Source organism: Urtica dioica, chromosome 2, assembly GCF_054948205.1.
Source record: "Urtica dioica subsp. dioica isolate 48M chromosome 2, U.dioica_male_clone48M_v1_H2, whole genome shotgun sequence".
Classification (NCBI taxonomy): domain Eukaryota; kingdom Viridiplantae; phylum Streptophyta; class Magnoliopsida; order Rosales; family Urticaceae; genus Urtica; species Urtica dioica.
The window spans coordinates 4,288,446-4,300,605 of NC_142757.1; the positions used below are offsets into that span (position 1 = coordinate 4,288,446).

Here is a 12,160-nt window from a genome sequence, read left to right on the forward strand (position 1 = left end):
TCCTCGGGGCGAGGGGTGCCTGACCCGTCGGTAGCCTCTCCGTCAAGCAGGCAGTTCATCGACTGAGCAGCTATCACGACCCACGACCTCTCGTCGCCGGTTCACGAGCCGCGACGGTGGGTTACGTCACAAGTCACAACATCAATATAATACTATATCTGATATCAACATAAACAAAATCAAATAATAATAATACTTATGTTAAACGTAATACGATATCATATAAGTATTATAATCCGTTATTTAAAAACCTGGGTAAATTTTTCGTTTTTCTCAATTCTAACTTTGAGTCTCACTACGACTCTAAATATTTACATAACCGCTCCTAGGTTTACGTACAATTACAAGAGATAGTTTTAGGAGCGTAGTTTACGGAAGGGGTTCAACAAAATATAGTTATAACTATAGAAGAGGTTGATCCCGAGTGAGTCTCCACTAGCCCAAAGGTCAAGAGATACACGTCCGGTCTTCGTCTTCAGTTCTGTTATTCACGTCGCCGTCTTGCCCTTCTCTACATTACCAAGGGTCATAAAACTATGAGTCGATTGACTCAGCAAGTGGAAGTCTAACTTAGAAAATAAAGCGGCTAAATGCCATGTGATAACATGTGACGTGTAAACAAGCACATAAGAATGCATGGATGCAAATCTAGCAAGTTCTAAAGCATGACTAATGTGTGCACAATCTAACTAGTACTTGTCGTCTTTAAGGTTACAACATCCCCCGCTATAACCTCTAGAACGACAAGAGACCAGCCTTAGACTTCGAGCAGCAGTCGTCCGGCGGCCTAAGAGTTTTAACGTCTGTCTGGGATCCACTAATGGTACCAACTTCATTCGACGTCGGCGCAACCCCCAGGCCCTCATAGCCCGTCAAGGTGCATTCTTCAGGTCTTCATAACCTGGCATCAAGATCGGGTGCGACTCTTGGTCGACTTCCCGATAAATGAGTACTCAGCGCCATCCCCCAGGCCCTCATAGCCCGTCAGGGTTCAATTCATTTTGGTACCATCGACACAACAATTCTTTAAGGTTCTGGTATTCTGCTGCACTCAGAGTACACACCTATGCTACTTACAGGAGAGCGACTCAAAATAAGTCCTGAAAGAAATTTCATTTCCTTCTTATGCTCGTTAGTGTTTTAGGTTGAAGACTCGGGATGTGACTCCCGGTACTTCTACCCTCGATTTAAATTCGAGAGTTAGACATGGCTCTCCTGTCTAAATGAATTAGCCAAAAATTAAATTCTCGAACATCTCTTAATAAATAATTAATAATCCTTGAGTACAAATCTCAAATCCAAAATTAAGACTCGAGTCTAACGCTATAAAGCGATAAACGACTCACGAGTGAGATCGAGCTTTGAAAAATCTTTTTCTGAATTCTCTAACTTTCCGGCTTCAATGCGTTCAGTTCCGCCGGCTCTCGCTCGTCTCGACTTGATCTGTGACTGAGCTGTGAAATTCAGAAAACAAACATCACGATCAATTCCCAAAATCAAGTTCCCGACTCGAAACGAACATCTAACTCAAACCTCAACGTCACAACATTTCCAACTTGTCATAAATTCTCAAACATGTCAGTAAACCACATAACTTGTTAACAAATCACTTTAGTTGACATAAACTTCACATTTCTATCTCAAAAAACCACTCATAAAAACCGAGCCTACATATATCACATCTCAAATCCCTTTCATCAATTTCAAATCAAATTCTCAAATCTTTATTCTCATATCAAACCAAGTAAACAAATCATCAGGACTCAAATCCATTCTCAAATCCAAAATCAGTTTCAATCTAGGCACAGAATTTATCATTATAAAACTGTGAAACCAAAACACACATACGGTCTCAAAACAACACTCGGCCAAAACCAACCTCAACCTTAGCAAACCAACAACATCACAAACCATATCAGAGTTTTCAGCCGAGAACCATACGGCCAACTAAACCAAAAACACTCTCGGCCAAAACAAATCACATACACGGCCAACAATTTCCAAGCCACAAAATTCCCAAACTCCAAAATCATCATAGCCTCAACAAAAGTTCATCAAACACTCTAGAAACAAATAAACAACCATCAATTCACGCTCAAAATCAAAAGCCCCAATTGGCTATCATGAACCTTAATTTTCTTTTCAATTTCGTCCAAAAAATTCAAACCACAACCAAGAAATTCGATCTCAAACTTCCAACATCATCTAACCACAGCCAAATCCACAAATTTCAACCCGGAACCAAAACCCCCAAAATCAAACCAAGAACCCTAACTCTAATTCCAATTTGGGTAAAAGGAATTTCACCTTGTTTTTGGAGGGATTGAACTCTGCGGTGTTCAACCTTCTCTTCACCGGCGTCTCCTCGCAGGCAGCGCGCTCGGCGGCTCGCGACGGTCGCGCGCTCTCGGCTGGTGGCGCAAACCGGTGAAGGCGCGCGCACGCGGGGTCGGCGCTCGGCGCTCGCGCAGAAGAGAGGTGCTCGCGCTATCGGGGTCTCGGCGCTCGCGGGCGCTCTGTGCTCGCGCGACTGGCTCTCGGCGCTCGCACGGCTGGGCTCTCAGCCCTCGCCCAGGAGAGGAGAAGAGAGGGAGCGGCGAGAGAGAAAAGAGTGGTGGTGGTGAGGTTGTTGTGGCGGCCGAGAGCTCGCTTTTTTTCTCGTTCTCTCTTTCTTGCAGGTCGCGCGGGTGAGGAAAGAAGAAGAAGAAGTTTTGCACGTGAAGAAGGGAAGAGAAGAGAGTAGAAGATAGAAGAAGATAAGAGAAGTTGAGAAAAAAAAAAGAATGGATCATAAATCTTTTTTTCCATCTTCTAAAAACAGCCCCAACTCAAGCTTTTACTTTCAAATAGCTCCAAAAACGTTACAATCACGTCCTTGTCACAAAATTTTGTGACTAAAACCCGTACTCGCTCGAAATTTTAATTAAGTTATTCAAACCGAGACTTTCCTCGTTCGTTCTTGATTAATTTAAATATATTTAAGGTTTCTCGGAAATAATTCTACCATAAGATAGAACTTTAGCTGGGGCACCTTTCAGAAGGGACTTCTTTCTAAGGGCAATCACTTCAAGAACTTACTTGTAACACACGAAAGCTCATTTACTAACCGTAAATTACAAACGGCGAGAGTCAAAAGTTCATCATTTACAATCCCTACCCCCTTAAAAGAGTTTCGTCCTCGAAACTTAAAACAGAATAGGGTACTTCTTTTGCATCTCACTCTCGAGCTCCCATGTAGCTTCTTCTACAGCATGCCTCTTCCACAAAACCTTGACCAAAGGAATGGTCTTATTCCTTAAAACTTTATCCTTGCGATCAAGAATCGCTACAGCTGGCTCTTCATATCTGACTTCAGGAGAGATCTCAACCTCTTGCTCTTGTAGAACATGCGAAGGGTCAGACACGTACTTCCGTAACATGGACACGTGGAATACATCATGAAGGTTGGACATAGACGGCGGCAATGCCAAGCGATAAGATGTCTTGCCTACACGCTCAAGGATCTCAAAAGGTCCAACATACCTTAGACTGAGCTTTCCTTTCTTTCCAAACCTCATAACTCCTCGCATGGGTGAGGTCTTCACAAAAACATTCTCTCCTGCTTCCAAACTCAAGAGGCCTTCTACGCCTGTCAGCGTAGTTTTTCTGACGACTCTGTGACGTCTTCATTCGAGCTTGTGTTTTAGACTTCCAGGGCTCGTGGAGTCGTAACCTTCCATTAGCTGAATTCTCGTACAACAATAGCTATCAGGCGACAATTGGTATGGCGTCGTATGAAGCTTTGTGTGAGTGGTCTTGATGGGCAGAAAATGAGCTGACTTGGTCAATCTGTCAACAATAACCCAAACTGAGTCGTGTCCAGCTATGGTGTTTGGCAATCCTGACACAATATCCATCGTTATCTGCTCCCACTTCCACTGTGGAATCTCAAGTGGTTGCAGCATTCCAGCTAGCTTCTGATGCTCTGCCTTAACTTGTTGACAAGTTAGGCACTTTTGGACGAACTCAGCTACATCTTTCTTCATTCCTGGCCACCAATACACATTTCTCAAGTCTTGATACATCTTTGTCACACCTGGATGTACTGAATACAGTGTCCCGTGAGCTTCTTACATCAACTGCTTCCTAATTTCCTCGTTGGACGGCACACAAACTCTTCCGTTGCACCTTACAACTTCGTTCTCGTCCAACTTGAAGTCACCCTCTTTACCGTTTTGAGCCTCAAACATCTTCGCAAGAAGATATTCGTCTGCGTACTGATCATCTTTGATCTGCTCAAGCAGTATTGGATGTACGCTAAGAGCGGCTAACCTGCTCGTGATTAGCTGAAGCTCTAGCTGCTGCACATCATCTTTCAGATGAAGAGACGTTTCTACAAGACTTGCTAAGGACGCTACAGACTTACGACTAAGAGCATCTGCTACTTTATTGGCCTTACCAAGGTGATAGTGCAGATCGAAGTCGTAGTCGTTCAGGGGTTCCATCCAACGTCCTTGGCGCATGTGTCAACTCTTTCTGAGTGAAGAGATACTTCAATGTCTTATGCTCTGTATAGATTTCGCAATGGACTCCGTACAGGTAATGTCGCCATATCTCGAGCGCAAACACTATTGCACCAAGCTCTAGATCATGGGTAGGATACCAGGTCTCGTAATCCTTCAGCTGTTGGTATCCCGAACGCAAGTTAATCTTTGAGAACACCGTCGCTCCTGACAGTTGATCAAAAAGATCGTCGATCCGTGGCAACGGATATTTGTTTTTTTATCGTTACTTGGTTCAACCCACGGTAGTTAATACAGAGCCGTAAGGAACCATCTGCTTTCTTAACGAACAAGACTGGCGCTCCCCAAGGCGAATGGCTTGGTCGTATGAACCATTTGTCAAGCAACTCTTGTAGCTGCGTTTTGAGTTCTTTCAATTCCACTGGAGCCATACAATATGGAGCTTTCGATATCGGAGCTGTTCTTGGAATGAGCTCTATGTTGAACTCAACTTCTCGATCAGGAGGTAGACCTGGAAGATCTTCAGGGAAAAAATATCAAGGAAATCTCTAGCAACTGGAATCTTCTGCGGCTGTGGCTTGACTGTCTTTGTGACGTCTACCACGCTTGCAAGGTAACCAGCGCATCCCTGATGCATCATCTTCACAGCCTTTAGCGCCGATACGATCGGAAAACTCGATTTCCGAGAGGAACCTTGGAACTACAGCGGTCCAAGTCCTGGGTTCTGGAATAGAACCGACTTCTTTAGGCAATCTATGATTGCATGGTGGGTACTTAACCAATCCATTCCAAGGATTACGTCATAGTCCACCATTTCCAATTCTATCAAGTCTGCTTTCATTATCCGATCATGAACTCGGATAGGCACATCTCTATACCAGCATAACGACTGGTACTTTTCTCCAGAAGGCGTAGCCGTAACGAACGGGTACGAGAATTCCTTCTGATGCTCACCTAACTGATCAGACTTCCTAAATGCGATGAATGAATGTGTGGCTCCTGAATCTATCAATGCATATGCAGATAAGGAATCCACGAAAATCTGACCTGTGATAGCGGTGGGCGACCCTGCTCGTACTTCATCTTCACAGATGGAGAAGACTCTGGCATTAGCTTTCGGCTGCTCTTTGGGTGCATGGGTCTTCACTTTTGGATTCTCACATACCCGAGACAGATGACCCTCTTTCCCGTATCTGAAACACACCAGTGCACGAGCATAACACTCTCCCTCGTGCGATCTGCCACACCTTCGGCACACGAGCGACTGATTGCTTCCAGAGGTCCTAGGCTTCTTACTGGGCGGCCCCGAACGTCCGATATCTTCACGTCCTCTGTTCTGGTTCAGCGACTGTGATCGGTTTCCAAAACTTCCCTGAGGTCGATGACTCAAGCCTTGCTGGGACCCTATTCCGTCTCCTCGTTGCGGCCGACTCTCCCATCTCGATTGGGATCTGAATCGTTTCCTTGATTCACTCTGCTTTGGGCCAGCAGCTTCAGAAGGTGTTGCAGCAGTTGGTTTCGGTGCAAGAGTCCGATCACCCTCGCGCCAACCAGCAATCCGCAAAGCTCTCTGCACAGCATTAGCGTATGAGCGAGGTCCATCATCGCCGCTATCCACTTGGCTCACGATATCCACATTGAGCCCGTGCATGTATTTCATCTTTCTAGCCTGATCAGTAGGGACAAGGGAAGGAGCGAACCTGGCTAACGTGTCGAACTTTGTCGTATATTCTGATACTGACATTGAACCTTGTCGTAGGCTCATAAACTCGCGTACCTTGTTTGACAGGTTAGCTTCACTCAGGTACTTCCCGTGGAACAGATTGAGGAAATGGACCCACATCATTGAGTGGACATCCTCAGACGACGCGATCACTTCCCACCAGCCCCTAGCCTCATCCTCCAGTTGATTCACAGCGCAAGCCACTCTCTCGGTATCAGACAGCTGCATGTAGTTGAAGATCTGCTGCATTTTCTTCACCCAATTCTCCGCTGCAGCTGGATCCCCATGGCCGTCAAACGTCGGAGGCTTCTGCTTTCGAAACCTCTCATATACCGGCTAGCTCACAGGATGAACGACGTCAGGAATCTGGAAGTTGAGCTCCTCAAGAGGCTCCATATGTACTGGCGGTGGATTCTCATGTCGTTCCTCTGGAACTGGAGGCGCTGGGTGCTGTGGAGGCGGCGCGTTCAACCTCGTTAAGAGATCCGCGATCGTGCGGTTCTGCTCTTCCAGCTGCTGCACAAGCCTCTGACTCAACTCATCTCTTTGGGTCGCGTCAGCAGCTTATCTCTCCAGCGTGCATCTGATCTCCGTGAGATCCGCCGCTGTAACATTCTCGGCATTAGACGGGTTTCGTCTAGGCCCCATGCCTGCTCAATTCTACATATGGAAGAGGGCATGGTTAAAATCCAAGTCACAACATCGAGAATGCGAGAAAAGAAAACATATCAACACACTATCCTAACTCAAAACGAGATCTCATAAACATTTCTCATATCCTCATCAAGTCAAAAGATATATACAACCTGCATTCATGCCTTTACTATTTACACGTCACATAGAAACTATCATTATCTACACAAATCTATAGACTCCCAAAAAGAGACTAGCCTAACCCGAGGCTTAGTCGGACAGATCTCAAAAAGGGTACTCATGTCGCTGCTTACTAACTATCCGCGTCCTATAAACAAAGAAGGCAACTGTAAGCTCAGCATGATCCCACAATCCGCACCGAAAACGTGTATCTCAAGTCTACAGGAAAGGTTAAACCTGGGCTCTGATACCACAAAACCTGTCACGACCCGCGACCTCTCGTCGCCGGTTCACGAGCCGCGACGGTGGGTTACGTCACAAGTCGCAACATCAATATAATACTATATCTCATATCAACATAAACAAAATCAAATAATCATAATACTTATGTTAAACGTAATACGATATCATATAAGTATTATAAGCCGTTATTTAAAAACCTGGGTAAATTTTTCGTTTTTCTTAATTCAAACTTTGAGTCTCACTACGACTCTAAATATTTACATAACCGCTCCTGGGTTTACGTATAATTACAATAGATAGTTTTAGGAGCGTAGTTTACGGAAGGGCATCAACAAAATATAGTTATAACTATAGAAGAGGTTGATCCCGAGTGAGTCTCCACTAGCCCAAAGGTCAAGAGATACACATCCGGTCTTCGTCTTCAGTTATGTTATTCACGTCGCCGTCTTACCCTTCCCTACATTACCAAGGGTCATAAAACTATGAGTCGATTGACTCAGCAAGTGGAAGTCTAACTTAGAAAATAAAGCGACTAAATGCCATGTGATAACATGTGACGTGTAAACAAGCACATAAGAATGCATGAATGCAAATCTAGCAAGTTCTAGAGCATGACTAATGTGTGCACACTCTAACTAGTACTTGTCGTCTTTAAGGTTACACACATCCCCCTCTATAACCTCTAGAACGACAAGAGACCAGCCTTAGACTTCGAGCAGCAGTCGTCCGGCGGCCTAAGAGTTTTAACGTCTGTCTGGGATCCACTAATGGTACCAACTTCATTCGACGTTGGCGCAACCCCCAGGACCTCATAGCCCGTCAAGGTGTATTCTTCAGGTCTTCATAACCTGGCATCAAGATCGGGTGCGACTCTTGGTCGACTTCCCGATAAATGAGTACTCATGAGCGCCATCCCCCAGGCCCTCATAGCCCGTCAGGGTTCAATTCATTTTGGTACCATCGACACAACAATTCTTTAAGGTTCGGGTACTCTGCTGCACTCAGAGTACACACCTATGCTACTTACAGGAGAGCGACTCAGGATAAGTCCTGAAAGAAATTTCATTTCCTTTTTATGCTCGTTAGTGTTTTAGGTTGAAGACTCGGGATGTGACTCCCAGTACTTCTACCCTCGATTTAAATTCGAGAGTTAGACATGGCTCTCCTGTCTCCCCCGTTCTAACGGGTCAATCACAGCCTAAGGAATGATTATATCACGTAACAGAGGCTGGGTTTCACAAATCTTACGTTTGAACTTATTTAGCGAACTCACGCTAAGTTTTCAGGAAAAGCGGCTGAAGCCTTGATCTTTGAGATTATTCGATTTAAAAGTTTTTCCTATTCTTGTTTACTAACAAGCAATAATGCACGTAAACATGGTTATTCCCTTGGTATGTAGTTGACTTAAGTCTCCACACTTACCCGGAAAAGATCGTCTGAAAATTGGTTGACTTCCGGAGTTTCCTTGCTTTTCACGCTTCCCGAGACTCTACACGTCCTGGAGCGTTATCACGTTCTGAAGCGTCGAGAAACTAAAACCCAAAGTTGAAATCCCATCAGTCAATGATCCGAAAGGTGATGACAAGCTTAAGGTTCGTTATCGGGATTCATTGCGAGTCGGTTCAGGGGTTCGAGAATTTAATTCACTTATTTCTCGGCTTTTCGGAATTTAAACTTATTCAAGACTCGTACGAATTCGTACCAGAGAATGAGTACGAAATAAAATCCAAATCCTTATTTAACGAGTCTTAAATAAATTAAATGAATAATCCGAAAATAGTACAGACCGAGGATTCTAAATGAATTAGCCAAAAATTAAATTCTCGAACATCTCTTTATAAATAATTAATAATCCTTGAGTACAAATCTCAAATCCAAAATTAAGACTCGAGTCTAACGCTATAAAGCGATAAACGACTCACGAGTGAGATCGAGCTTTGAAAAATCTTTTTCTGAATTCTCTAACTTTCCGGCTTCAATGCGTTCAGTTCCGCCGGCTCTCGCTCGTCTCGACTTGATCTGTGACTGAGCTGTGAAATTCAGAAAACAAACATCACGATCAATTCCCAAAATCAAGTTCCCGACTCGAAACGAACATCTAACTCAAACCTCAACGTCACAACATTTCCAACTTGTCATAAATTCTCAAACATGTCAGTAAACCACATAACTTGTTAACAAATCACTTTAGTTGACAAAAACTTCACATTTCTATCTCAAAAAACCACTCATAAAAACCGAGCCTACATATATCACATCTCAAATCCCTTTCATCAATTTCAAATCAAATTCTCAAATCTTTATTCTCATATCAAACCAAGTAAACAAATCATCAGGACTCAAATCCATTCTCAAATCCAAAATCAGTTTCAATCCAGGCTCAGAATTTATCATTATAAAACCGTGAAACCAAAACACACATACGGTCTCAAAACAACACTCGGCCAAAACCAACCTCAACCTTAGCAAACCAACAACATCACAAACCATATCAGAGTTTTCAGCCGAGAACCATACGGCCAACTAAACCAAAAACACTCTCGGCCAAAACAAATCACATACACGGCCAACAATTTCCAAGCCACAAAATTCCCAAACTCCAAAATCATCATAGCCTCAACAAAAGTTCATCAAACACTCTAGAAACAAATAAACAACCATCAATTCACGCTCAAAATCAAAAGCCCCAATTGGCTATCATGAACCTTAATTTTCTTTTCAATTTCGTCCAAAAAATTCAAACCACAACCAAGAAATTCGATCTCAAACTTCCAACATCATCTAACCACAGCCAAATCCACAAATTTCAACCCGGAACCAAAACCCCCAAAATCAAACCAAGAACCCTAACTCTAATTCCAATTTGGGTAAAAGGAATTTCACCTTGTTTTTGGAGGGATTGAACTCTGCGGTGTTCAACCTTCTCTTCACCGGCGTCTCCTCGCAGGCAGCGCGCTCGGCGGCTCGCGACGGTCGCGCGCTCTCGGCTGGTGGCGCAAACCGGTGAAGGCGCGCGCACGCGGGGTCGGCGCTCGGCGCTCGCGCAGAAGAGAGGTGCTCGCGCTATCGGGGTCTCGGCGCTCGCGGGCGCTCTGTGCTCGCGCGACTGGCTCTCGGCGCTCGCACGACTGGGCTCTCAGCCCTCGCCCAGGAGAGGAGAAGAGAGGGAGCGGCGAGAGAGAAAAGAGTGGTGGTGGTGAGGTTGTTGTGGCGGCCGAGAGCTCGCTTTTTTTCTCGTTCTCTCTTTCTTGCAGGTCGCGCGGGTGAGGAAAGAAGAAGAAGAAGTTTTGCACGTGAAGAAGGGAAGAGAAGAGAGTAGAAGATAGAAGAAGATAAGAGAAGTTGAGAAAAAAAAAAGAATGGATCATAAATCTTTTTTTCCATCTTCTAAAAACAGCCCCAACTCAAGCTTTTACTTTCAAATAGCTCCAAAAACGTTACAATCACGTCCTTGTCACAAAATTTTGTGACTAAAACCCGTACTCGCTCGAAATTTTAATTAAGTTATTCAAACCGAGATTTTCCTCGTTCGTTCTTGATTAATTTAAATATATTTAAGGTTTCTCGGAAATAATTCTCATCCTTGAGAATTTATTTCTTAAATTAAATTCCGGCATATTTCCTCGGAAAATAATTTATTATTCGAGACGAACTCGATAAATCCTTTATTTATTCCAAGATTTTCCATTACCTTAAAATAATTTAAATTAACTCTCTAAACTTCAACGTCCATAATTCATTCAAGAACTTACTTGTAACACACGAAAGCTCATTTACTAACCGTAAATCACAAACGGCGAGATTCAAAAGTTCATCCTTTACAGCAGCCTCCGCGGGGACTTGGGGACGCGGGTTGCCCACATGTGGCTCGTTTTCCAGAGGAGGGAACATGGCGTCAAAGAAGGAAAAGGTGGTCCCACGAGACGCGTTCTTCTTCGAGGTCGCATCTCGAACCCGTATGGCCGCTTCGTAACGGGCCACCTCCAGCGCGAGGTCCCAATCGTCCTTTAGGTCCGCCTTCGATCGCACGGCGTCGTCCTTCTCCTCGATGAGGGTCTGCATCTCCATTAGCAAGGAATCCCTCTCCCTCTCGGCCTTGACTCGAGAGATCTCGCTCGCCGATAGCCGAGCGTGGACGATGTTCAGCTCCTCGTCTCGACTAGAGAGCGCCGCCTGGAGTTTCTTCGTCTCCTCCAAGAAAGTGTCGGCGGCCTGCTCCGCCTTCTCCAGAGACGCCTGCTAGGTCATGCGCTATGATCTCTCGGCCGCCAGTTCCTCGCGGGTCCGCCTCGACTCTTCCTCGAGCGCCTGAAACTCTTGGGCAGTCCGAACCCCCGCTAGAGCGGCAACGTGGTCGGCCGCCGTGCTCTCCATGTCTCGCTTCATGATTTGCATTCTTCGAAGTAGGTCCCGGAGGATGCGTTCACCTCGTTCTTGACACGCGAGCATCTACAAAAAATGGTGGTGCACGTACTGTCATAACGAGTACAAGGGTCGCATGTAGGTCAAACAAACGGGCCATACCTTTCGAGCATTGCGGACTTCGTTTTGGAAGTAATCGAGATCGCTCATCGTCAGCAGACCCTTGAAATCTCCTAGAGGGGTCTCGAGGATTCCTTGGGAACATTGGCCTCGCAGCTCCGTCGCCTCCGCTAGGAGCATCGAGTCCATGCCATCTGACACCGCCGACGTATGAGCGCGCTTGTGACCGGAGGGCAAGACGAGGGAGATTGACGACGACGATCGCTTGTTCGAAGAAATCGCCTTGTTCCTCGCCAGCGATGGCGATCCTCCACGACGAGCCTCAACTCGAGAAAGACCCGCGGCCAGAGCTTCAACAGTAGGTTCTACCCTCGGCACTCGCGACCGATGCCGAGCC

General features: G+C 45.2%; 1 long non-coding RNA gene across 3 annotated transcripts; it reads right to left on the bottom strand.

Moving 5' to 3' along the window:
• Positions 1-336: 336 nt before the first annotated feature.
• Positions 337-10,619, bottom strand: LOC149404013 (uncharacterized). 3 transcript variants are annotated; one of them, XR_016294011.1, is made up of 4 exons: positions 10,165-10,619; positions 9,204-9,311; positions 8,704-8,813; positions 337-511 (listed from the first exon to the last, which is right to left on the bottom strand). It is a non-coding gene; the product is annotated as an uncharacterized LOC149404013 (long non-coding RNA). The 3 variants fall into 3 exon arrangements; XR_016293999.1 differs by lacking the exon at positions 337-511 and adding an exon at positions 7,469-7,738; XR_016294005.1 differs by lacking the exons at positions 337-511; positions 8,704-8,813 and having other exon boundaries at positions 9,097-9,311.
• Between the last annotated feature and the right edge of the window lie 1,541 nt (positions 10,620-12,160).